Source organism: Chiloscyllium plagiosum, chromosome 18 (genome assembly GCF_004010195.1).
Source record: "Chiloscyllium plagiosum isolate BGI_BamShark_2017 chromosome 18, ASM401019v2, whole genome shotgun sequence".
NCBI classification, from domain to species: Eukaryota; Metazoa; Chordata; class Chondrichthyes; order Orectolobiformes; family Hemiscylliidae; genus Chiloscyllium; species Chiloscyllium plagiosum.
Genome location: NC_057727.1, coordinates 43,444,812 through 43,470,837, shown reverse-complemented (window position 1 = coordinate 43,470,837; position 26,026 = coordinate 43,444,812). Strand labels below are relative to the sequence as shown.

The 26,026-nt window shown below is 42.0% G+C and overlaps 1 protein-coding gene across 2 annotated transcripts in view; it reads left to right on the top strand.

Moving 5' to 3' along the window:
- Positions 1-11,022: 11,022 nt before the first annotated feature.
- tafa4b (TAFA chemokine like family member 4b) overlaps positions 11,023-26,026 on the top strand; it is a 333,573-nt gene continuing 318,569 nt past the window's right edge. For both annotated transcript variants that reach the window (XM_043708310.1, XM_043708311.1), the window contains exon 1: positions 11,023-11,975. The gene's annotated coding sequence lies outside the window, so the exon portion shown is untranslated. The remainder of the gene's footprint in view (positions 11,976-26,026) is intronic.

Sequence of the window (26,026 nt, the reverse complement as noted above, 5' to 3'; positions counted from 1 at the left end):
TTTTGCCCGAAACATCGATTTCAAAGCTCCTTGGATGCTGCCTGAACTGCTGGTCTCTTCCAGCACCACTAATCCAGAACATGCTAAATTACCCCATACTGTTAGGTGCATTAGTCAGAGGGAAATGGGTCTGGGTGGGTTACTCTTCAGAGGGTTGGTGTGGACTTGTTGGGCTGAAGGGCCTGTTTCCATAGTGTAGGGAATCTAATCTAGAACAAGAGACCACATATTTAGGAAAAGAGATAACAGAGATAAAGAAAAACTACTTCCATCAGAGGGTTGTGAATCTGTGGAATTCAGTACCCCAGAGTGCATTGGATGCTGGGACATTGAGTAAATTTAAGGAGGAGATAGATTTTTAATTAGTAATGGATTGAAGGGTTATGGGGAGCACGTGGAACTGAGGCTGAGCTCAAACCAACCATAATTGTATTAAATAGTGGGACAGGTTTCATGGGCTGAATGTGGGCAGCATGGTTGCACAGTGGTTAGCACTGCTGCCTCACAGTGCCAGAGACCCGGGTTCAATTCCCGCCTCAGGTGACTGACTGTGTGGAGTTTGCATGTTCTTCCTGTGTCTGCGTGGGTTTGCTCTGGTTTCCTCCCACAGCCCAAAAATGTGCAGGTTAGGTGAATTGGCTAAGCTAAATTGCCCGTAGTGTTAGGTGCAAAGGTAAATGCAGGAGAATGGGTCTGGGTGGGTGCGCTTTGGCGGGTCGGTGTGGACATGTTGGGCCGAAGGACCTGTTTCCACACTGTAAGTTATCTAATCTAATTGCATACTTATGTTCTGGTCCTTCTCTCACCTACAATGAAGACAACATACCTTTGAGTTTTACATACTAGCTATTAATCTAGAAGATCTCAGTTTCTGGTGATCTGTTTGTGTCTTCTAACAGTTATTACACACATATCTGCTGTCAGCAGGAATGGACTAAAGTCAATGTCATAATATCTCTACTGTGTTCATTCATCACTTGGTTGTAACAAGGTTACAGACTTTCTTGAATTAACAAAGGGAATTTATTAATTATGAGAAGTCAGAAGAATTAATAACAAATTGGAAGAGGCCTAATGTGTCTGTACTTGTCTTTAAACAACCATCTATTTTATTCCCATTTTTCAGCACTTATCCTGTAGACTTGTATGCTATGATATTTCAAGTGTTCATCAGAATCGTTCTTAAATATTGTGAGAGTGCCCACCTCTACCACCCTTCAAAGTGATGAATTCCAGATACCACAATCCACAGTTAAATTTTATTTCCTCAAAGCCTCCTGCTTTTTACCTTGAAACTGACCCACCTACTCAAGGGAAATGTTTCTCTCTATCAACCTTATCGATGCCTCTCAGAACTTTGTACACTTCAATCAAATCCTGCCCCCCAACCCCCACCTCTCCTCAGCCTTCTCTGCTCTAAGGAGAGAAACCTCAGCTATTTAATTTCTCTTCAAAGCTCAATCATTTGAGCACAGTACCAACGAGGAGAAACTGAGGACTGCAGATGCCAGATATCAGAATTGAGAGTGTGGTGCTGGAAAAGCACAGCTGGTCAGTAGCAGCCGAGGAGCAGGAGAATCAATGTTTTGGGCAAAAGCCTCATTCCTGATGAAGAGCTTTTGCCCGAAACATTGACTCTTCTGCTCCATGGCTGCTGCCTGACTTGCTGTGCCTTTCCAGCACCACACTCTTGACCCAGCACAGCATCAGCCTGGTGAATCTTTTCTGCAACCTGTCTAGTGCAAAGTGAGAAGTAATTCTTTTTGTTATCCAGTCTCTCTTTGTTTGGTTCGCAGCACTTGAAGTGAGTAAAAGTCTTTACTTGCAATGCAAGGGTAACTAATAGATCATTCTTCAAACTGTGACCATCTCAGCATGCTAATGCTCAAACACAGGCTGGTCCACAAGATTTAGCCCCATTTGTAAACCCAAATGGAATTAGAACTGGCTTTTGAAACCCTAAACTTATGTATTTATCAAAGGGAAAAACACAAAATGTTTCTATATTTTAGAATGTAGTCCACAGTGATTGTCTTGCTGTTGAACACAGGATCATCAGCCCCTTATTATCTTTGTGTCACAAAAGATTACAGTCCAATCTATTTGAAGTTTCTTTGACATATTTAGGCATTACATCCCATCAGTGTCATACAGACTTTCCTGAGTTTACACATGCACTTATTCTGTCTCTGTAGTGATCTCTTTTGGAATTAATGGCTGAAATCATATGTTTTAGTTTGGGGTTCTGAGTCATCATTGTAATAACTAAAATACTTTTAAAAAATAGTCACGATAAATATGTAGATGTCACACATGAGACAACTATTATTGTGATATTGTAACAAATAAGTAACCAAATAAGTAATAAGGCTCAAGGACAATTAAGGATGGTGAATAAATGCAGCCTAGCCAGCAGCACCCACACAGCATAGACAAAAAAAATTCTGTGTTTAAGCAAAACCATGCATTGTTTTGAAAAATAGCATGTTTGTTTTCTGCTGACAGTGGCCTCCTTTTTGATAATGTTATAGTCGTCTTTGTTGTATCTGCAGGAGTAGGCATACTACACATGGACAGCTGACATGCTCTCAGGACATATTGGTGGTATGTCAACCATCATTCTCCCTCTTGTTTTTCTCTTCTCACATCCCAATTTAGTGTGAGTCTCCCATGTCCTGTTTTGTAGCCTCATACTGCTAAATCTACATCCAACATTTAAATCATGAAATCTAATAATCTAGTGAATTTATTCAGTGAGTAGTCGATGTATACTGCTTAGAATGGTACCAGAGTTGATCCTGCCTTGAACTAGTGTCAGTTTGTCAGAGTGACTGTACTCACTTCTGAGTCAGACGATTGAGGATTTGGGCACTTAATCTGTAACAGTGAATTTAGATTAGATTACTTCCAGTGTGGAAGCAGGCCCTTCGGCCCAACAAGTCCACACCGACCCGCCAAAGCGCAACCCACACCAGACCCATTCCCCTACATTTACCCCTTCGCATAACACTACGGGCAATTTAGCGTGGCCAATTCACCTAACCTGCACATTTTTTTTGGATTGTGGGAGGAAACCGGAGCACCCGGAGGAAACCCACGCAGACACGGGGAGAATGTGCAAACTCCACACAGAGAGTCGCCTGAAGCGGGAAATGAACCCGGGTCTCTGGCACTGTGAGGCAGCAGTGCTAACCGCTGTGCCACCGTGCCGCCCACAAATTTATTGGTGAAAGTCTTTTGGAAGAGATGTTAAACTGCTGTCCTGTCTGCCTCTTCCAGTGACCGTAAAAGATCTTACATTATACAAAGAAAGCATTGTTCCTCTATATTCATTAATGGCATTTATTACTCAATCAATAGTGTCAAGAACAAGTTAATTGGGAATTCATCTTGCTTGTGGTTTGCAGTAAGATGGCTAAAACAAAATAAAGAACTAAGGATGCTGGAAGTCTGATACAAAAACTGAAATTGCTGGAGAAACTCAGGTTGTCTGAAGCATCTGTGAAGACAAAGCAATGTTAATGTTTCAAGATTAGTGAGTCTTCTTCTGTTCTGAAGGAGGGTCACTGGACCTAAAATATTACCCTGTTTTCTCTTCTGCCAGATCTGCTGAGTTTCTTCAGCAATTTTTGTTTTTGAGCAGTATATTGGCTGACTTGTTTGCCTGCCTAAACACAGAGTGCACTTCGGGACAACATGAGGACATGAATCACACTGAATTATTAATATATGTTCTTCCTTTTTGAGTTACTTCTTTTTGTCTTCACAGATGCTTCAGACCAGCTGAGTTTCTCCAGCAATTTCAGTTTTTGTTTCAGATTTCCAGCATCCATCATTCTTTATTTTGTTTTAGCCATGTTACTGCAAACCACAAGCAAGATGAATTCCCAGTTAACTTGTTCTTGACACTGTTGATTGAGTAATAAATGTTATTAATGAATATAGAAGAATATTGCTGCCTTTCTTGGTATAATGTAGGATCTTTTACGGTTTTTGTTTCAGATTTCCAGCTTCCACAGTTCTTTGTTTTGAGTTAATTTATCTCAGTCAGGTGGAATGAACATTACAGTTGACTTCAATACCCTGATTTAAGGAGGAACAAATTGACCAATGTTTATACTTTCAATTACTACCCATTAAACCTTGCACCACAGTGTATGTTGGGTGTGTAATATAGCTGACAGTAATATTCTATGTGACAACCAAGCAAGATTCACTCTCTAGACTTAAGTGCATCAGGTATCAGAAGGTGATTGATGCCTGTGGTGCTAAAACCTACAGCAAGTTAATACTTCCAGACTAAAAGAAAAAAATGATTGAGAACATAGTTATGCTTATTTGATTAGACTTAAGGAGAAATATTTTTCTCCTTAAAATTCTGAAACAAAAGATTTTTACTTTGAACTCAAGTTTACAAAAATCTCTACAAGATATTGACTCAACATATAATTTTTACAACAGAAAAGTAATATACTACTATTGGCTACCCACAAAGTACATTCTAGAATCTTTTGGACATAGCAAAGTCTTATCTCTCAGTTGTGCATTAATTCCTCCCTTAAGGAGTATTCTAAATTTTGCTTTGTCAAATCAATGTTCTCCATGAATGACCATATAATATAATGGAATTTCCAGATAGTGCCCATTTTCCTGAATATATATTAAATTCAGTTAGATTTTAGAATTCTGATAATTAATAAATCAGCATTCAAGTGAAAGATCCTATTTTGTTCAGTTATTCCACTAAAGGTATACATTGGCTCAGATTTTGCAGTGGTCGTTATAGCAGATCTGTCAGCATTTGTTGTCATTAGTTAACTGAAACAGATAGCAACTCTCGAGTAATTGTGGAATAGCATAGAAATCCAGAATCTGCTATTGCGATTGTGTGCTTCTCTAGGTGGATTGCTGAGGCACTGCAATCAATGGATAATGTTATGAAATGACCAGAATGTCCACTCTGTTGGTTTTCTGTAAAAAACCTTGAAAAAAAGACATTTGTATGATGTATATGTGGATTTTTATTCATGTGCTAATTTCATAATTAATGGCAAACCTGTTTTCTGACCTTAAAATGTAAATTTTATATTTGTGAAATATCAAATTTTCCCATGATAGTGAAAACTTCCACATATATGTAAAATATGTATAAGAAGTTTGCTAATCTTAAGACAACCAAAATAATTTAGCTTGTTATCTGACAATTTAAATTAGAAGTGAAGGTCATTAAATGGTTTTAAGTTGCTGATTTGCAATGTGATTTGCTGCTTACCTGACACACTGACTGCTCTGCTGGGACATCTCATTGATTTTATGAAGTTCCAGCTGTGATGATGAAAACAACAGGGGTCACTTGATCTTTGTGGGTTTCCCCTCTCAAGGCCAGTGGTAAGTGTCATTGCAGGATCTGGACTATGTTCATATTATATGGGGGATAATGACAAAAGGAGATTAGGACGGATTCCCCCTGTTATGAACAGACATGTAGAGTTGTACAGCACAGAAACAGACCCTTTGGTCCAACTGTTCCATGACAACCAGATTTCCTAAATTAATCTAGTGCCATTTGCCAGCATTTGGCCCATATTCCTTTAACTCCTTTCTTTTCATGTTCCTATCCAGATGCATAAATATTGCAATTGTACCAGTCTTCACCACTTCATCTGACAGCTCATTCCATATATGCATTATCGTCTGTGTGAAAATGTTGCCCCTTACGTTCCTTTTACAGCATACCCCTCTCACCTTCAACCTATGCCCTCTAGTTTTGGACTCCACTACTCTGGAAAAAAAAGACATTGGCCATTCACTTTGACCATGCCCCTCATGATTTTATAATCCTCTGTTAGGTCACTCCTCAGTCTCAGACACTCCAGAGAAAATATTCCAGAGAACCTGTTCAGCCTCTCCCTATCTGCTCTGAAATGTTACAACATAACCTGGAGAATATGGCACTTAAACCTGGAACTTCGGGCTCAGCAGTGGGGGGCACTACTTTTTTTAAATTCAAAATATACTTTATTCATAAAAAATATTTTGATGATCTGTACAATTGGTCATGTCATACATATGTAAACATCTTTGCATACAGAGATCGAGTAATCATTCATATATACAGATCTGTACATTTACCATCCATATATTTAGCTGAGGCATCAGCGGAGCCCACTTACTGTGTGGGCCCCCTGTTCTTTGGCAGGCAGGCATTACACAGTGGTCTTTCCCCACCGCGCCTTGGCGGCAGCTGCCCCCAGCTTCCCTCAACACGTAGTCTTGGACCTTGGAATGTGCCAGTCTGCAACACTCAGTCGGGGTCAGCTCCTTCAGCTGGAAGATCAACATGTTTCGGACCACCCAGAGAGCGTCTTTCACCGAGTTGATGATCCTCCAGGCACAGTTGGTGTTCATCTCGGTGTGCGTCCCGGGGAATCCCCTGTCACGGAGCATGGAATCCCCCGTCACGGAGCTGCTCAGGACGAACCTTGACAAACACAACTGCATTCCTCTCCAGACTTCCTTTGTGTAGGCACATTCCAGAAGGAGGTGTGTGATAGTCTTGTCCCCTCCACAGCCGCTTCAAATTGGGGGGCACTACTGTCACAACAAGGTACACTTGATAGGATTATTATATCTATAATGAAATGGTAACACTAACTATAGTCCATCCTAATATCACCACTTTTGGGCTCCATCAATTTTCTCACTAAAATCCCAATAATGTTACCTTGCAGTGAGAGGAGGAAGTGTAGAAGGAAACAGGGAAGGATCCAAGCATCCCAGGAGTGGAAGGTTCCAAAGACTGGTCCTTTTCTACAGCATATCCATCAACTCTTTATTTAATGCAAATCGGACCAGTTGTTAATTGGGAAATTATGCAAGGAACAAGTCTTGACAATGAAGCGGAAAAATAAATTCATGCTGGGTTACAGTGATTTCTGATTTGGTTAGGTAGAGGACATCTGGGATTAGTGCAATCTAATTTGAAGAACTTTCAAGGGAAATATGATGAATCGAAGTGGCAAGTCAGATGACATCAGCCATTTACAATGGGAACAGCGGGCTCTCTGAACTTGGCTTGGTTTTAAAGATCAGCTCCTTTAAAGGAGGCTGCATCCAGCCTGACAGAAAGCATATTGCAGCCAAAACAATCTTTTCAAATGTCCTCAAAGTAGTAGAAATCGGACAAAAAAAGAACCAAAGCAGGCGACTCGGAGACTCGCTTCAAATGTCATCCTGGGGCTCCTTGAAATGATTGGATTGCAGACCGTTCACGCAAACTTCTGCCGCTTGCATGATCTGCTTCAATTACTGCTTGGTCAAAGAGTCCGATGGTCTTCCGATGACTTTACCTCACGCAGCATCAGCAGCCAGGCCCCTTTGTTAAAAAGGAAAACTTATGACAAAGATCCGATTAGAGAGCAGGGCGGAGCAAGGCCCTCCTGATTCAACAGAGTGTTTACTTACATTTAACTATGTAAAAAGCGAGTCGGTTGGTTGGGGTGGGGGAGGAGGGTAAAATACATGGGGTAGGGTTACTGAAATTATAGATGTTGGGATAGGAATAAGTGTTTCCAGAAAAGGAAAGGCTCTAAGAAAGAAAGGGTGCTATTTAAATTAATTTCAGAGATTCTGCAAGAGGGTCAAAACACAACAGCAACGTTCACACTTAAGTAAAAGGGCTGATTGTTGTCCCCTGATTTTTGTAGGAATGTGCACTTTGGTTCCAATACCTGCTCAGAGCTGCCTGGAGACTGACGCAGGGTCCACTTGCAGATGCATCCTCTTGGTAGGCAACCTAAGACGTACATTAATGCCAACAAATAAATCTCCTGACTAATCCAATACACCAGTGTGTTTTCTGGGAAGCTGCTATCAGATTTTGAAGTTTAGATTTATGATTCTTTAGAGATCAGCCCGGCAGAAAATGGCTTATGAAAACAACAGACAAGAGAATGTGTGGTTGGCATGATAAATATTTAATTAGCGGAAAGTCTAGTGAGTTGCAAAGCGGCAGCAGAGATAGGTTTGCTGCACTATCAGCTAAAGTAGTGGTGAACATGAAGGTAGAGGGAATAGAATAACCCCGGTTTGAAAACATAAAGTTAGAGACATTGCTATTAAAGTGATACACTTTTACGTTCACCTGAGGCCGTTCAGCTTTTGTTGTGCATCCTGTTGCAGCTTCTAAACATTTTCCATTCAACTGAAGCAGGGTATAGTTTCTAAATAATGGGATTATTTGCCGAGAAGGAAGTCTATATTTTTCAATCAATATTGTACATTGTACAGAGTGCAATATCTGGATCCTATTGTGGGAACTTAAAATATAACCGGATATATGTTTGTAACATTTCATGTAAAAGCTATTCTGAAGATATGGATTAAACCATCCAATGAGTGTCAGTGGGTAAGTTCATTGTTAGTAGGCTCCCTTTCTCAATACTAGGCTGTCAGTCATTACCACTGTAATATCGATTATTAAGTAGGCATTGACAATCAGTCACTGTTACAGTGACTGTTAATACCTTCTTACACTGTTACAGTGACTGTCAATACCTAATTAATAGCAATATCGGTTATTAAGAAGATATTGACAGTCATTAATACTGAACTCTTTAGTTACAAATCCTGCATTGACAATCAGTATTCATACTGCACTGTCAATCAGACACTGATACTACATTAACGACCATTATTCTGTATTGTCAATCACTAACTCTGCTTTTGTGGCTTATTAAAACTATACTGACCATCACTTATCGATACAATACTGATCAATACTATTGTCAATTACTAGAACTTTATTGCCAGTGACCAATACTAAATTGTCAATCAATCATTAATGCCACATTGATGATGATTAATTTTATATTAACAGTTACTGGTTTTGAATTGTCAGTCAGCTTAACTATATTGCGAATTGTAAAATTTGGGGGTGTCTAATATTGAATTATCAATCAGCATTTACTTTACTTTGCAGCTAATAATGCTAAATTGTAACTCACTCATGAAATACACCGTTCAGTCATCAGTTGTCAATGTTCACAACAATGAGTGACTGGTTAGGAATATAATAATGCAAAATTAAGAACATTGTTGTCTTGTTAATCATTCATTCTGTATCTATACAATCTACAACTAGCTAGCTGACCAATCACACACCAATGTGGTGCATCAGCTTTGTAGCTGTTTAATTGATAGACTTGGTAACGTTAATTAGCTAAGGATTTTATGTTACAGTCTTATTGCTGATTTTTGCCAAAACATGGGGCAGCACGGTGGTTCATTGGTTAGCACTGCTGTCTTACAGCACCAGGAGCTTGGGTTCGATTTCAGCCTCGGGCGACTGTCTGTGCAGATTCTCCCTGTGTCTGCGTGGGTACGGTACGGTTTCCTCCACAATCACAAAATGTGTAGGTCCAGTTGATTGCCTATAGCTTCCAGGGATATACAGTCTAGGTGGATTAGCCATGCAGAGTTAGAGGATAGGCCGAGTTCTCTGCTTCCACGCTGTAGGCAATCTATAGCCGAAGCTTTTTTTTAAATGAGTAATTATATTACGTGAGGTTTTCATTTCGCTTTCACTGAAAAAAAGAATACTTTTGATACTAAACGTGATTCTTACAATAAAATAGCAAAGCAGGACCAAAGTCTGGAAATACAATGATAAGAAGTTCCAGATGAGCAGAAAGGGTTAATTCCACAAACTGTGCTCTGAGCTGCTGACGGAGTCAGGTTTGTCTGGTTTTGCAGGAAGGTGGAAAACCCAGTCGGCAACTAGTAACATTCGGGGTATTCATGTAGGCTGGTGAGGTCCGGAATGGTAACTTGAGCGATAACGAGATGGTAACAATGTCCACCTTCCAGTGCCCAGAGGGCTCTTCATCATAACTCACTTCCCCTCATGCAACGTCGCCTCAACGCGCGACTCTTTTAAAAAAAAAGTCGCAGATGTTTAAAATGCACACATCTCTGGCTTGGCAGATACGGTTAATATTCGCCAGTAGATGGATCTCCCCGGTAACTGGGCAGCATATCAACAGATTCGTAGTGAAGTTGCCCGAAAGTGTTCTTTAGGACACGTACTCCCAGTCCCAATACTTGGAAAGTGCTTTTGAACTTGACATGCTTCTGGGAGAGAGTGAGGTGAATAATGATCAGGTTAACTATGTGACCTGGAACAGAGATTCCATAATATGGCGGTTGACATGTTCTCCTCACGCGTGTACGCTTCGATCCTGGGGTTGGGACCTCTTCTCCTTTGTCATATAAAACTGGCCAAAATGTGGATCATGCTTTTTTCCCCTGAAATTATTGTTTCAATTCTTTTTGGAGGGGACTCCCTTCCAGTGGTAGTGTTCCTATCTCTGAGACTTAAGACCAGGGTCCTCTGCTCCAGAAGCGTTACAATAACATATCTGAACAAGTCGGTGAGAGAATATTTACAACCCATTGGGAAGGGGATGGTTATCTAAAGAGGGGTTGGAATCATTGCGTGAACTTCACATCCCCACCCCATTAACAAATCTAAGGACCAGTGGAAAGTACACAGCTGAGGCGGCATTTTTACAGCGGAATACGTGAAAACATTCCCCCTGCCCATAGGACTCAGTGATTAGATTCTCTACAGTGTGGAAACAGGCCAACAAGTCCACACCGACTCTTCGAATTGCAATTCCCCCAGACCCGTCACCTAACACCACGGGCAATTTAGCATGGCCGGTTCACCTAACCTGCACATTTTTGGACTGGGAGGAAACCCACGCAGACACAGGGCAAACTTCACACAGACAGTCGCCCGAGGCTGGAATCGAACCTGACATCTTAGTGCTGTGAGGCAGTAGTGCTAAACCACCGAACCACCATGCCGCCCCTAACGCAATCCCAATCAGTGCATTGATTGCTCTAAACAACTTCACTCGGAACTACTGAAGCGAGCAGCAACCGAGAAGGCGGAATGACCGTACCAAAAAGAAAGATTTTTATTGATTTTTAAAAAAAAAATCCAAATGCAAGCACGAGTGGGGTTGGGGGTGGGAAATATACGGTATGTGGTTGGCCGTAGAGGTCGATGCAGCAGAAGGTGGTGAGAGAGTCTCTGGACAGGCAGCTGGCTCTCTGCTAATCCTCTTGTCCATTTCTAATCAAACCCAGCCAGCTGAAGAGCAGGGAACAGATGGCTTCTGATGCATTCCTTGCCTTATTAGAAGGCGAGCCCAAACGGGATACATACATATCTATGTATCTGCAATAAAGGAAAAGCCTGAGGAGGGAGCAGAGAGGCGCGGTCTCACGTCATTTGGGCGGGAATGGGAGCAGGTTGCTGTATAATGAAATGCCGGAGGTGATGGTGCGAGAGCGGGGACTACTGCAGTCAAAGTCGATCCCTGTGGAAACTGTCCCCCCAAACCCCTCCCGAGCGGGATTGTACAAGGCTTTCGAGTGAGTGATTGAATGAGTGTGTGAGAGAGAAACAAGGATAACCTGCAATTTACCCAAAAGAACACTCGCCTCAAGCTTTTTATGCAACTTTTTTCCCCTCTTTCTCACTCCTGCTCCCAACCCAAGGAACCTGACCAGCTTTGAACTGGAAGGAGGGGGCTCAGTGGACTCACCTCCTCCTCTCTCCCCAACAATCCAAGAGAGAAATTCCAACCGGAGCCCAGGAGCATTGGAAAGCGCCGGTAACGAGAAGGAGCCGCTTGTTTGAGGTGTTGTGTGTGTGTTTGTGGGGGACGGGGACGGATAGGTTTGCCCCCCCCTCCCCCCAAAGGCAATCGCTGTCCCGTCACCGGAGGCTTTAGCCCCCGGCACCGCCGGTGCCCCCACCCCGCGGACTGGCTGCAGCGATGAGGCGAGGGCACTGTCCACATCTGACAGCCTGAGAGGACAAGGGCAGGACGCGGTGCGGAGCGCGGGAGAGGATCCAGGGGAGGGAGGGCAGGAAGACGGAGCTGTGCAATCCGGCTGTGCAGGTGAGCCTTATATCTGTGCTCGACTCCGGTTTACTGAGTCTGACCCCTTGTAGCTCGGATATCCCACCGAGAGAGTGTTAAAAAAAACACTTGCATGTTTATAAGGGAGTGCATTTCTGTTGTAGAAAATTGCCTGGTTTATGTTCTGGCCCCGCAGAGCTGAGTCTCTGTCTGTCTCTGTCTGTCTGTCTCCCCCCCCCCCCACCCCAGTCCGCCTCCCCCCCCCACCCCCGCCCCCCACCCCAGTCCGCCCTTGGTTCACTCAGGCGTGTGCATAGGGTTAGAAGTTGATGGCGAAACTTTTGAAGCCGGCTGCTGATGTGGATGTTTGGGAAGGGTGGGGGGCGGGGGGGTGGTGTCGCTTTTATCTTACGGCGATCTGTTTGTCTTTGGCAAAGTTGAGTTGGGACTGCTCAAGAGTCACAGTGGGGATGCGCTCCAGTGAATGACTGCCATTTCAGAGCCATGGTGGTCACATCTCGCTCCATCTCACCAGCCAGCTTCCTCCCACCGGCTGTCGGCGCTTGTCTGGAGTCTAGACCGAGCGGTATTTTGTTTTGGAGAAATAACTTTGTTTTTTTCTTTGGTGGGGGAGGGGAGTACCTCATGCATCATCTTGCATTGTTGTATTAGTCTGTACCAGAGAGAGCGTTAATGTGTATTTGTGCGTTGTGTTAGCAGCTAGTAGTACGTCTGTCTATGCTGGTGGATTAGTGTGTGTTACTGTGTGAATTAGTGAGCCCTAGTAGCAGCGTTTAGCCTGTTACTGTCAGTATATGTATGTTCGTTGTATAGATGCTAATGTGCTTGACGGTGTAAGTTTGAACGTGTGTTATTGTGTGAACTTAATGAGAGTATATGTGCGTGTCAACATCTTTAGAAATTCTCTCATCAACCTATTATTACACGCACCCGGAGCAGGGCGGACGTCAACCCGGCTCTCCTGGTTCCGAGGTCGGGACATTGCCACTGCCCACAAGCGTCTTCAGTATTTAACTTGTATAATTATTAATCTGGATATGGTGTGTGTGCGTGTGAGAAGGGGGTGAGGGTTATTCTAAGGGTGTTCCATCAACCTCTTTTATTAAAGATTAAGAACGCTCCTAACTTGTTTTCTGGCGTAATCGATGTGCCCCTTCAGGCGAAGTATTAAAAGCCCTAAGCCCTGTGCTTAGCTGAAAAAAAATTCGCGCGTTTAGCCGCTAACCCTGTGGAGAAGGGGCCGCTGTAAAGGTCTTTTCAGCCCAAGGTACCAGTCTGTCATAAAGTAAAAGGATGGGGGTGGGCGGGGGGCCTGTCATCTCGCTGAACAAGAGCAGACCCATTCATACTGCAGCAGCAAGGAGGCAGTCATAGCCGGCGGTGTGTAATCCTGCACAGAATCTCTCTGACGGGCCGAGTGACCGCGCCTGCTGTTTGCTGGAGTTGAGATATACAGGCGAGTAGTGGACCCAGCTCTGGGAGGTGATGGATCCAGGAGGGTCGGTGTCACTTTAATCCGCGTGGGGAGCTGCACTGACTGCGACAGAGCGGTTCCCTGTCTCTGCCTCTGCCCGAATACCTATCAGGCTGTACTGGCCAACCTGGATGCTATCAGCTGCAGCCTCACCATCCATCCTTCAGCTGGCGGGAGATCGGAGATGTTCTCATTTTCACTTTGACTCTGCTCACGCCAACATCGGCTCCCGAAACACTTGGGATCCACGTAGAAACCTTCCAACAGTTCCTATCACTACCTTCTGTCCGATTACAATTTAATGCACTTTTTTTTGTTTCTTATCCACTTCTTTCTTCCTTTCCCCTCACTTATTGTCCATACCCCCGCCCGTCCCAACACACACACACTCTCTCTTGATTGTAAATAAAACACGCGACGTTTAGTCCGGAATGAAGCTCAGTCCAGCCTCTGCAAACCCAGGCTGGCAGGGAACCCTGGGCGCTAGGTTTCTGGTTTTTGTTGCTGGGACACAGGAGTGAACTGTCTGAATCTCGGCCGAGCTCCTGCAGCAAGTCCACCTCGCTATTGATCTGGCCTCCGGAAAGGATGGAAATGCATTGCACTCCTCTCTAATCCGATTTCATCAAAGCCAAGTTCATTCTTGTCATCGCAATCCATCAAATGGTCTGCACTCAGCGACAGTGTCTCAATGGCAACCGATCATTTCCACTGGGACATTTGGCGACTTGTGAACACCCAGGTTTATCAGCCTGGATCTTGAATGTATTCGCTACATTTGGTCCGCATTGATAGGGAGCAGGGTGACTTCGGCAGTTCCAAGATTAATGAGAACATATGCCTATCCCACACACAAGGTGCACAGTGCATTATAATTCTATATAATGCTAACACACGCGTGCACAGCCATCCTATATACAGTAGTTGAGTTTTTGCAGTCATTGCCAGTATCATCTGAGCTACACACGGGTATTCAATGTAATAGTATCACATGCATATGTTACACTGACGAATGTTGTGTTCGAGCATAGTAGGTATCTATTGCAATCACACACAATGCTTAGAAGCCAAGCAACAACCATTTCATATATTATATATATATAATTCCAGGATAAGCGCAGCCTCGTTCAGTAATATTCAAAATATGCAGGCAGGTAATCAGTGAAGGTGAAACCTGTTCCGTCTTAACCACGGCCATAGTCTCAAACCTTTGACATCCCCCCCACCACATCGCTCGGTTTGAACGCCCGGGAGTTGCAGAACTCCTTTGCCCTGGCCATTGTTAAGCATCGCCGCTGACATGACGCCCAGGAGCGGGGACAGAGTCGCCGGCAGACGGTGCTCCCGTGTCCATGACCATTAGCGAAGTAGACTTGCCATTCAGTGAGGATCATTTTCCCTAGTCCGGGCACTCCCAGCAGGCAGTCTCCCAATCATCAAAATTGGTCAAGTCATTGATAACTGTCACCCTTCACCAACAATCAACATCGCGCAGTTCACCCTCACTCCTCATTCCGCAAACTCCACAGCGCGATAATTACAGGGGAATTGCTCGGTTTGGCAGATGAAACTCTGATCTTTATTAATGCAGAATTACCTGCAAAAAGGTGATGGTTTAACCGGGCGATCAGCAATGACAGAGAGAAAGCCACGTGTAAAACCACTCCGTGATGAAAGCGGGCACTGCGTTCTCTGTCGCTTTCCCAACAATGCCCTTTGCTCAGCGGTTTCTGCCAGTATCTGTGGGATTTCAGTGAACTGGAGTAATTGGGAAACAAAGTTGCCCCTGCATGTGGTACCACGTTAGGAAGGCTCAAACGTGCTGGCTTTTAAAATGGACTCATGCCTTCCCGCGTGGCTACAATAAATGCTGCTTCACTTTGGGTTTATAGTCGTAGAATTTACTCGCTGCTTTCTCATTTTGTGATGTAGGTTCCAATAATACATGGCGACTCCTGTACTTGGGTCGTAGTAATATTATAGCAATTTGTTTTTCTTCTGTCTGCAACCACCGAAAAAAATTATAATAGGTCATTACGTTTATTTGTTTCAATTTTTCATCTTGTGGCCGTCAATATACTTCATGCCGTTTTAATTCCTTGTGGCTTTTGCTGGAGCATTTTGTCTTCTCGCGTGTGACATTGCTGCAGTACAGCATTAAATCCACCAGAGGGAGACGATGTCACGCCAGACTGGATGGGTCTATGTTAATCTCGCACAGAAACACAACACACTGGAAACATTCAGCCGGTCAGGTGGCAGCGGTAGAGAGAGGGAGCGAAAAAGAGTCAATGTCCTTGGTTGATGTCCGTTCGCCATGTCTTTAGCTTAAATTACAGAGTATTTACAGTTTCCTGGTGGCTCTGTCTCTGAAGGAGCAAGGCGCTAGTCTCACTGTCTCCACTTTCCCAGTAACTCTTAATTTCTGCCCCCTTTAGATAACTGAGTTCTCTTTTGAAAGCCGTGATTGAATTTACCTTTACCACATTATCTCAAGCTGTGTTTTCCAAATCCTAACCACTCATTGCAGTTTTTTTCCCCAATTTTTCCTTTGTTTTAGTTATTAACATGATCAGTGAACCAATATCTCCACTATGTGCACTTCACCATTACTTCCTACATTTCTATAAAATACTCTTTCTCGTTTCTTTTAAAAAATGTTATTTCCTCATAATCATCTTCGAAAAGTTTAACAAATTCTCTTAAACAGAAGTAATAGCATCTGCAGAAAGAGGCAAAATCAGAGTCAACAGTCAGATCTGTCACTTCTTATAAGAACCTGCTCCAAACAAGGGGACTGATATGTGAGCTCTGATATTAGGTCAGTTGGATCAAAAGTTTGGTTAAAGATGTAGGTTCTAGGAAGTGTCTTAAAGGAGGGAAGTGTAGGGAGGGAATTCTAGATCCTGAAGATGCAGCACTCATCTTGAATTGACATCTAACAATAGTCCAAACTAGAGGAATGCATTGAAATTCCAGGGCCTCAAATGACCTTTCATCTATTCTTAAATTTAAGTCCATATATTGAGGTAATGTTTGCATTTATTGGATGGAAAAGTACATCAAGAAGGCAGTGCTGGCACTTCTAGTGTGTTTGATAATGGAAAACTCCAAATCAGGATTGGAGGAATCTTGTGAAGGTCTGAAACAGAGTCCTCATGCCCTCTTTAAAAAGGAAGGTATAATCTTTTGTTGCTATATGACCTCAACATTTTTGTAACTTAAGGTGACCAGTCTAATATGTTACAGCAATCTATTCTATAACAGAGCTACGTCGATGAAAATAATCAATAGACCCCGAAGGCTTTACCCTGTCCCAGGTCCATCAGCTGCCATGATCTTTAACCACAATAAGGAATTCACAAGGAGCAGGAACATAGATGTCAAGGTCCTTCAACATTAGTGGACTAGTTTGTATTTTGTTTGAGTGATAGTCTCAATGTAGGAGACATTGCTGCTTTTCACCTGTCACAGCACTAATTTGCAGATTGATAGAATCCTAGGAAGTCAAAGACTTTCACATTCTCTCATCAGTGATTCTCACCTGAGTGAACTATAATCCTGGCTCATGCCTCAGTAAATATTACTTCAGTTGCACTTCTTGAACATAAAAGAAATTCATGACCAAGGTTCAATAACTCATTACTAAAGGATCTTGTTTCTTGAGAAGTGGATTCGAAAGTAAACACTGTCAATGTGAGATCCATAAATCTCTAATCTTTTATCTGGGAAGCCTTCAAAATGATTAGGCGGACGTATAATTGGATTTACATCGACCCACACAAGGAAGAGGCCTGAAAAAATAATAAATCTGCAAATCATGGTTAAGGATTAAGATAAAAAACTGGAAGAACGGCAAATGGCTGGAAATCAGAAACAAAAACTGAAATTGCTGGAACATCTCAGCAAATCTGACAGCATCTGCGAAAATAAATCAGAGTTAATGTTTGGATCCAGTGACCCTCCTTCAGAACTGAAGGTAGCTAAGAAAATATTGTTTTTTTAAGCAGAAGGCAGGATGGGGGGGAGGGGGTAAGGAGTAAGCAATATGTGGTGGTAGAGCCCATAGAGAGAGAAAAACAGTTGGACAGACAAAGGAATAAATAACGGTCAGTCTGGGAGAATGAATAGCTGCATATGCAGACTATTAGTGGCTAACAATGGCAAACAGCACCTCACTTCCACAGCCTTCTGGACTCAATATCAAATTCAACAATCTTAGCGATAGAGGCACCTGCTATCATGTCCTTACCACAAATCCCATACACCAGGCCTTATTATCACATGGTCTGCTATTACACGCAACCCATTGTTAACCAATAATTGTCCCCAATAGCACCTATTCATTCTCCCAAATTGACCGTTATCCACTCCTAAGTCTGTCCGATTGTTCTGCTCTCTTTGAGCGCTATCTTCACCTATAGTTTACTCCTTAACCCCTCCCCCACACCACCTTCTTCATAAAAAGCAACGTTTTCATAGCTACATTCAGTTCTTAAGAAGAGTCACTGAACCTGAAATGTTAACTCTGATTACTCTCCACAGATGCTGCGAGACCTGCTGAGATTTTCCAGCAATTCCTGTTTTTGTTAAGGATTAAGATGATGTTTTAAAACAATCATTGGGATTTACTCTTGGATAATCATGACAAGGAAAATATATGTTTAATTAAACCTAGCAATATAAGGCAGCTGATAACAGTGTTATACAGTCATAGAATTACAGAGATGTACAGCATGGAAACAGACCCTTCAGTCTAACTCGTTAATGCCGACCAGATATCCCAACCCAATCTAGTCCCACCTGCCAGCATCCGGCCCATATCCCACCAAACCCTTCCTATTCATATACCCATCCAGATGCCTTTTGAATGTTACAATTGTACTAGCCTCCAACACTTCCTCTGGCAGCCCAGTCCACACATTCACCACACTCTGTGTGAAAAGGTTTGCCCCTTAGGACTCTTTTATATCTTTCCCCTCTCACCCTAAACCTATGCCCTCTAGTTCTGGACTCTCCCACCCGAGGGAAAATACTTTGTCTATTTACCCTATCCATGTCCCTCATGATTTTATAAACATCTATAAGACTTGAGTATTCATGGCTGTGTAAAACAAAATATATTTTTATAATAAACAAACTTGTGCCACATATTGACTGGCTGCTTGATTAATGGTTTCACCTTTTTCATTCTCCCAAATGGAAATGTAGCATCTCTTCATCTCTCCTTGGATTCCAAAATCCTGGGACTTGCTATTAAACTGAGATCATTTAGATGGCTTTTTAGAAGAATCAAATCTGAATAAGAGGCAAAATGTTTTTAAAAAAGCTAATGCATTATATCCATGCAATCCATGCTAGTTAATAAGAGTGAACAGAGATTATGATCATTTGGTTTTGATGAATTATTGAAAAGTAGGACTATAATAGCGTTGTAGTCTTGTATTCTCTTTGCCCAAATCCAGCAGAGATAATGAAGGCTTCAATTAAAGGCCATGAGTGGAATTTGACTGACTATTAGTCAAAATATGTTGTCAGCAACAACAAAAACAAAGTGAACCAATCAAATCATTCAGAATATTTTCTGAAAATGCATTTGAGTGTCATCTTGGGTTCCCCACCAAAATTAATATTAATTAATAAAAGAAGGTTTGTAACAGCATAAAGACAAAACAAAACATATCCATCTATGACTAAATGTATTCACATTATAGCTTTTTCTATATTAGATATCCTTTTGTAATGGTTTCCCTCTGTGTAAGAAGGCTAAACCTCAAGTTCATGTCTAGACATATTGCTGATAACTGAAGAGATTAAACAAGTACCCAGCTACAACTCCCAAGTGTGCAATTTTGCCGAAGACCTCTGGAAACTTTTATGATTAACAATAAAGCTGACCATTCACTGAGAGGATCAGCACTTGCTGCTTATGTACACAGTTTCTGGAAAATTGCTCCCAACAAACATCCCAAAAAATCTCAGAGAAACCACATTTACTGGTAGCACATTTAAAAAAAAAATGGTTCTGGGATGCAACCAAAGCCACGTATTGCATATTTCTAGCAGCTGCTGAGAATGTGGTGTTCAATTCCATTCTAGAACTGCTGCATTCTGTGTTAAGGGTAGTGATGTTAGCAAGGGAGACCTCGAATTTAGACCTAGACCCAACAGCATTGGAGGAATCGTGATGTGTTTCCAAATCAGAATGGTGTATGTCTTCGAGGGAGCTTGCGATTTGTGACTTTATGCATATGCTCTTGTTCTTCTGGTTGGTAGAGGACATCAATTTCAAAGGTACTGTCAAAGATTGCTTGGTGGTTTCTGCAGTACACCTTATAATGTCCAAAATATCACAAGGTTTTTATTTTATGCTTCCCTGAGTTTGAAAGTCAGAAATCATATACAAATACAGCTGGCAAATAATGTCAGGAGACCACACGCAAATGCAGCTGAATGCCTAAAATTAATCCATTCATATAGATCTTTTAAACATAATTAAAAATATAATGTAATTATAGTTCATTTAATGTAATTAAATTATTCAGAATAATAGTCCTTCTTTCATATTAGTTTACACTTGGAACTCAAAGGCAACTACTTCCAAACAGACAGATAATAAGCTTTATCACGACATCATGTTATTCAAGTTTGTAGAAAGGCTCTAAATAATTTATAAACTTTAATGCAATAGTTTGGTAAGTGCTGAAGACAGGAAGATGCAAATTAGTTTATCTATTGTTATTTTTTATGTTACTTGACAATCACTGTAAAAAAAACAACTGCTGTAAATAAGAAAATAAATTTATTACTTGCAGCATGCAGAGATTTATTTCTATACATGCACCATTTATTTAATGAGCTTGGGAAATGCTATTTATTTACTACTAATGATAAAATACTTACCCTTTCTGAGTGGGTCCCTCAAAACTATTTCTGTGTATCATTTCAACAGGCAGGTAAAATGTCTTGGCTTTCTTGCATGAATGAATTTTTGACTTGCCATAACAGATGTCAGAAGACCTCTTAGACTGTACCTTTAAAAGTAATGCACTGAGTTTTCACACAAATAGCTGAAGGTTGATCTCATCAAATGTTATAAAAGAATATTAAGATTTTATTAAAAGGCCATTAAAATATGGTCCGTGCAAAAATAGAACATTTTCAGTAAATTGATGTTGATGCAAACAAAAGCCTTCCTCGACCTGATTGGTTAGTCCTTAACACCCACCAAGAAAGACTCTCCACAAGGAAACACTGTAAGAAATAGAGCACTTGCAGCTTCTGCTTTTCTGTTCCTTTATTCTATAGGTGAAATCTTGAATTTTGTGCATGTGAGTCCCCACTGAGTGCCACTCCTGTTTGAAGTGTGCCCCCATAGCTGTTGCCATTACTACTGGAAATACTAAGTCAAATGCCATCTGCTGAGAGAAACAAAGTGAATATTTTAGGTTGATGCTGACTCATCATCAGAACCCTTTATCAATAACCTGAAACATCAACTCTTTTTTTTTTAACCATAGATCCTGCCTGACTTGCTGCGTATTTTCAGCATTTTCTGTTTCATGTTTACAGCAGCTGCAGTATTTTACTTTTGTTCCTGTATCACCTCTTTTATACAATGTTCAATATGTGAAATGAGGCAATAAATTCTCCAGGAGAAAATATATATAAAAGTGCACAGCAGCTCAATCAGTGACAAGGGGAGAAATAAAGGAATGCTCTGGTTTCTGACAAATGGCTAAATTAACATTATAGTCTCTTTCTATATCTGATGTTAATTATGTAGAGATTACAGCAAGGAATCAGGCAGTGATTTAGTGATGTGCTGTTTAAATATTTTGAACCTGGTTGCTGAATGTGTTCCCATTATTGGGCTTTGATTAAAAACCATTTTACTTGAAAGAAGGCTGAATATTTCAAAGAAGCTCAGCTTGAGTGAACCAGCCAGGAAATATTTACAAGTCATGCTGCTTGCTGTGATTCACAGAACTATGTTTAATGAAATATGCTTTCACAAAAAAAAAGCCACATTTTAGGGTATTTTAACTGAAATCGTGATTAAGCAAGGAACTTCATTAATGTAAACTTTCATTGTGCAAATGGCTTTTCTGTGTGTAGTGTAGGCCTCTGCAGAGCTGGTGATGAACAATGTGTCTTCTATCACCTGATAAATTATTTAGTCCAAGCAAAAATTTATAAAAAAAGTTAAATGGCAGGGAAATTACTCCTGGAGTTTTCCTCAATGGTATTGAATATGAAACTGCTGTGCTGCATGGAGCAGCATTCTTTATGAAGCACTTCACATATAGATGGGGTAAATAATGGAAGAAGGCTGATTACTTTCATGTTTATGGAGCTTTTAAGAGTTTGAGTGTCAACACTGATTGAGAATATAATAAATAATCTGCAGTACATTTTCAGTAACTATGCTCCCAGCACTTTGCTGTCACTAGGATACAGTGACTCACTGGAAAACCAATCAGCAGATATTTTTTGATGATAAGGGTGAGCTCCCCCCCATCCATTACTTCACTGTTTTTCTAAAATCAAAGTAAAATCAGAATGGTGTGTTGCCTCCCTGGTGCCAGGATCAAGGATGTCTCAGAGAGGGTGCAGGATGTTCTCAAGGGGGAGAGGGACCAGCAAGAGGTCATTGTACACATTGGAACCAATGATATAGCAAGGGAAAAGGATGAGATTCTGAAGGGAGAATATAGAGAGATAGGTAGGAATTTAAAAAGGAGGTCCTTGAGAGTAGTAATATCTGGATTACTCCCGGTGCTACAAGCTAGTGAGGGCAGGAATAGGAGGATAGAGCAAATGAATGCATGGCTGTGGAGCTGGTGTATGGGAGAAGGATTCCCATTTTGGGATCATTGGAGTCTCTTTTGGGGTAGAAGTGACCTGTACACGAAGGAAGGATTGCAACCAAATTGGAAGGGGACCAACATACTGGCAAGGAAATTTGCTAGAACTGCTTGGGAGGATTTAAACTAGTAAGGTGGAGTGGGTTGGGAGGGGAGATAGTGAAGAAAGAGATTGATCTGAGACAGGTACAGCTGAGACAGAAGTGAGTCAAACAGTCAGGGCAGGCAGGAACAAGGCAGAGAACAAGGTAGGACTGATAAATTAAACTGCATTTATTTCAATGCAAGAGGCCTAACAGGGAAGGCAGATGAACTAAGGGCATGGTTAGGAACATTTGACTGGGATATCATAGCACTTACAGAAACATGGCTCAGGGATGGACAGGACTGGCAGTTTAATGTTCTCAGATACAAACGCTACAGGAAGGACAGAAAAGGAGGCAAGAGAGGAGGGGGAGTGGCGTTTTTGATAAGGGATAGCATTACAGCTGTACTGGGGGAGGAAATACGTCCAGAGAAGTTATTTGGGTGGAACTGAGAAGTAAGAAAGGAATAATCACTTTATTGGGATTGCATTATAGACTCTGTAACAGTCAGACGGAAATTGAGAAACAGATTTGTAAAGAGTTCTCAGTTATCTATAAGAATAATAGAGTGGTTATGGTAGGGGATTTTAACTTTCCAAACATAGACTGGGATTGCCATAGTGTGAAGGGTTTAGATGGAGAGGTATCTGTTAAGTGTGTACAAGAACATTTTCTGATTCGGTATGTGGATGTACTGACTAGAGAAGGTGCAAAATTTGACTTACTTTTGGGAAGTAAGGCAAGGCAGGTGACTGAAGTGTCAGTGGGGGAGCACTTTGGGGTCAGCGACCATAAATCTACTGGTTTTAAAATAGTGATGAAAAAAGATAGACTAGATCTAAAAGTTGAAGTTCTAAATTGGAGGAAGGCTAATTTTGACAGTATTAGGCAAGAACTTTCAAAAGCTGATTGGGGGCAGATGTTTGCAGGTAAAGGGACAGCTGGAAAATGGGAAGCCTTCAGAAATGAGATAACAAGAATCCAGAGACAGTATATTCCTGTTAGGGTGAAGGGAAAGGCTGGTAGGTGTAGGGAATGCTGGATGACTGAAGAAATTGAGGGTTTGGTTAAGAAAAAGAAGGAAGCATATGTCAGGTATAGACAAGGCTGATCGAGTGAATCCTGAGAAGAGTATAAAGGCAGCAAGAGTATACTTAAGAGTGAAATGAGAAGGGCATAAAGGGGACATAATATAGCTTTGGCAAATAGAGTTAAGGAGAATCCAAAGGGTTTTTACAACTGCATTACGGACAAAAGGGTAACTAGGGAGAGAATAGGGCCCCTCAAAAATCAGGAAGTTGGCCTTTGTGTAGAGCCGCAGGAGATGGGGGAAATACTAAATGAGTATTTTGCATCAGTGTTTACTGTGGAAAAGGACGTGGAAGATATAGAATGTAGGGAAATAGGTGGTGCCATCTTGAAAATTGTCCATAATACAGAGGAGGAAGTGCTGGATGTCTTCAAACACATAAAAGTGGATAACCACACAGGACCTGATCAGGTGTACCCTAGAATTCTGTGGGAAGCTAGAGAGGTGATTGCTGGGCCTCTTGCTGAGATATTTGTATCATCAATAGTCACAGGTGAGGTGCCGGAAGACTGGAGGTTGGTTAATGTGGTGGTAAGGACAAGCCAGGGAATTATAGGCTGGTGAGCCTGACATCGGTCATGGACAAGTTGTTGAAGGGAATCCTGAGGGACAGGATGTACATGTATTTGGAAAGGCAAGGACTGATTAGAGATAGTCAACATGGCTTTGTGTGAGGGAAATCATGTCTCACAAACTTGATTGAGTTTTTTGACGAAGTAACAAAGAGGATGATGAGGGCAGAGCAGTGGATGTGATCTATATGGATTTCAGTAAGGCGTTCAACAAGGTTCCCCATGGGAGACTGGTTAGCAAGGTTAGATCTCATGGAATACAGGGGGAACTAGCCATTTGGATACAGAATTGGCTCAAAGGTAGAAGACAGAGGGTGGTGGTGGAGGTTTGTTTACAGACTGGAGACCTGTTACCAGTGGAGTGCAAGAAGGATCAGTGCTGGGTCCTCTACTTTTCATCATTTATATAAATGATTTGGATGTGAGCATAAGAGGTAGAGTTAGTAAGTTTGCAGATGACACCAAAATTGGAGGTGTAGTGGACAGCGAAGAGGGTTACCTTAGGTTACAACAGGATCTTGATCAGATGAACCAATGGGCTGAGAAGTGGCAGATGGAGTTTAATTTAGATTTTGCGAGGTGCTGCATTTTGGGAAAGCAAATCTTAGCAGGACTTAAACACTTAATGCTAGGGTCCTAGGGAGTGTTGCTGAACAAAGAGACCTTGGAGTGCAGGTTCATAGCTACTTGAAAATAGACTTGCAGAATAGATAGGATCATTGTGAAGGTGTTTGGTTTGCTTTCCTGTATTGGTCAGAACATTGAGTATAGGAGTTAGGAGGTCTTGTTGCGGCTGTACAGGACATTGGTTCGGCCACTTTTGGAATATTACGTGCAATTCTGGAAGGATGTTTTAGATTAGGTTAGATTAGATTAGATTCTCTGCAGTGTGGAAACAGACCCTTCGGCCCAACAAGCCCATAGCGCACCACCGAAGAGTAACCCACCCAGACTCATTCCCCTACCTTATATTTACCCCTGACTAATGCACCTAACACTATGGGCAATTTAGCATGGCCAATTCACCTGACCTGTACATTTTTGGACTGTGGGAGGAAACCGGAGCACCCGGAGGAAACCCACGCAGGCACATGGAGAATGTGCAAACTCCACACAGACAGTCATCCGAGGCTGGAATTGAACCTGGGTCCGTGGTCCTGTGAGGCAGCAGTGCTAACCACTGAGCCACCATGCTGCCCCACCTTGCTTTTATGAAACTTGAAAGGGTTCAGAAAAGATTTACAAGGATGTTGTCAGGGTTGGAGGATTTGAGCAATAGGGAGAGGTTGAAAAGGCAGGGGCTGTTTTCCCTTTAGTGTTGGAGGCTGACCTTATAGAGGTTTATAAAATCATGAGGGGCATGGATTGGATAATTAGACAAAGTCTCTTCCCTGGGGTGCGGGAGTCCAGAATTAGAGGGCATAGGTTTAAGGTGAGAGGGGAAAGATCTAAAAGAGACCTAAGGGGCAACGTTTTCCCACAGAGAGTGATACATGTATGGAATGAGCTGCCAGAGGAAGTGGTGGAGGCTTGTATGATTGCAACTTTTAAAAGGCATCTGGCTAGGTATATGAATAGGAAGGGTTTGGAGGGATATGGGCTGGGTTCTGGCAGGTGGAACTAGATTGGGCTGAGATATCTGGTCAGCATGGACGATTTGGACCGAAGGGTCTGCTCCTGTGCTGTGCATCTCTATGACTCTGTCTATAATATTAGCTTTCTGTATCACGTACCATCATCAGTTAAAAGATCAAACAAGTGGCATTCTTTCATGTTTCTGAATGAAGGTTATAAAATGCAGTAGGTGATTCTATGGGGTGGTGGAGACTGGGGTAGGATGTGACAGTGTATGGATACCTTCTGGCCTGGCATTGATGAGTTTTGTAATATAGCATTTAGGGAACTGAGAGAATGGATGATGCCTCACCCAGAAATAGAATTTGCCAGGCTGCCATTATGCAATTATGTGAAAATTTTCTT